Here is a 2,408-nt window from a genome sequence, read left to right as displayed (position 1 = left end):
ACTTTGCTTTTCCAGACGTTCATAACATCCGGAGTTGCTCCTGCAGTGGGTCTTGCACCTAGCCGTGCTTCTAGGACATAATTCTTCTTTGTAGCAATGCGGATAATCCTCAAGTTATGGACCTAGTCCGTGTAGTTCATACCATCATCTTTCAACTTAGCTTTCTCTAGGAACACATTAAAATTCAAGGGAATGGTAGCACGGGCCATTGATCTACAACAACATAGACATGCAAAATACTATCAGGTACTAAGTTCATGATAAATTAAAGTTCAATTAATCATATTACTTAAGAACTCCCACTTATATAGATATCTCTCTAGTCATCTAAATGATCATGTGATCCATATCAACTAAACCATGCCCGATCATCATGTGAGATTGAGTAGTTTTCAATGGTGAACATCACTATGTTATTCGTATCTACTATATGATTCACGTTCGACCTTCCGGTCTCAGTGTTCCGAGGCCATATCTGCATATGCTAGGCTCGTCGAGTTTAATCCTGTAGCGACCAGACCTCAAACGGTCGGATCTCTGTGCATAAGTGTCATCCCTGGATCCGTAATGCTGACACGCACAGTACTTGAGGGATTTATAACAGAGTAGCAATCACACACTTATTACAACGAATGTCTCAAAAGAGAACTTATTACAACAAATATGGCTTAAGGCCATCTTATACGATAAAAGCGAAAGGCTTGGAAGATAAAGTGAGTCCATAAACTCCAACGGCATCACTGAGTGAAAGACCACGACCTAAGGCTCCTTACTCGTCGTCTGAAAAGTCTGCAACATGATACGTTCCAGCCAGAAAACGGGTCAGCACATGGAATATGCTGGCAATGTAACACAAAAGAGTAATAATGCTATCACTACATGCATTTATGGCCGGTGGAGGTTCTATGGTTAATAAGTTTTGGGAAAAGCCAATTTTTCCCTACAAAACGGAATAAATTTTATTTAACTACAAAGTTGGTTGAAAACATTGAGAATGGTAAACTCCATCTCAATCCCAATTAAAAGTAATTAATAACCCATCAGAATTAAGTATATAGAGTGACGAGATCAACATGACAATCCCAGAACCAGATACTCAAGATGTCCTTAACCGGGGACACGACTAACCATGATTAGTGTGTACACTCTGCAGAGGTTTGCGCACTTTTCCCCACAAGACTCGATCTCCTCCGTTGGATTTCTCGCACTACATGGTGTTTGAGAAACAGATGACCGAGACAGTACCACCTACATCCCCTACATCTGCTAGTTTACCACTATAAGAGTTCACACGACTTAATCAACTATGCCAGAGCCCATAATGGCTTGTGGCTGCACACGGAAGTTTCTAGCATGAATAATCTCATGATCCCTTTGAGCCTGGGTGGCAGTCCATAGGAAAATCACACGGTACCCCGGGATTTCCAAAATACAGGCAATCACTAGAATTCCCCAGGTTCCTCAGTCCACCTAGATGTGTATTTAAGTTGCCATCTTAAGTTGAACCATTAATTAACAATCTCACATCTGTCATGGATACACTCAAACCCAATCCACGTCTACGAGCATAGCATAGCGGTATAAGCAACATAGAGGTAACTCCCAAGGTTTGATAGTAAACAGGTGAATAGGTACTACCTCAACTACTTCCCAACCCACAATGTATTTCAGATCCTAACCATGCAATTGTTTGAGGATTGATCTAATGCAATAAAACTGGGTAGTAAAGAGGTATGATCAAAGTGTTACTTGCCTTGCTGATGATCCGCGAAACCTAGAGACTCGTAGTAGCACGCTTCACACTCCGGGCACTCTATCGTAACAAACAAGCATAAAATAAGCAATCAAGCAAGGGCACAGGCAAAACTCAAATAAGAAATCTAACCAGAAAGTTCAACTTAAGAACTCTGGTTTGCAAAAAGAATCAAATCGAATGAAGCAACAAAACTCGAATGGCGAAAGAAACAAGCTTCGTTTACTAATCTGGACTAAATTCAAATTTTACAGTAGCAAAAACTTGTTTAAGTTGGTTAAACAAAAAGAGGGCTTCAAGACAAAACTCTAGGCGCTTGAATCACCTGATTCCGATAAACAAGCGAAAAGATAAACTAAAACGAAAATCGGATCAGAAATCGTGATAAAAAATAATCGCGGAAAATCCGAGAAAAAGAAAAACTGACGAACAGGCTAACGAACGAACGTTCGTTGTCTGCGGCTAAATGGTGAAAACCGTTCATTAAAACAAACTAACGAACGGGCGTTCGCTAAAATAACAAAACCAAAGAAAAAATAAAACTGAACCGGATCTAAAAAACGGATCTAGGTTTTCAAAAAAAAACGAACGGTTTTTTCGGCGAAACCGGCGGCGGATCGGGCGGCTACCTCGGGACGAGGTCAGTGGATGGCCG

The sequence above is a fragment of the Triticum dicoccoides genome, chromosome 2A, assembly GCF_002162155.2.
Source record: "Triticum dicoccoides isolate Atlit2015 ecotype Zavitan chromosome 2A, WEW_v2.0, whole genome shotgun sequence".
Taxonomy (NCBI): domain Eukaryota; kingdom Viridiplantae; phylum Streptophyta; class Magnoliopsida; order Poales; family Poaceae; genus Triticum; species Triticum dicoccoides.
Note: the sequence above shows the minus strand (reverse complement) of the source record.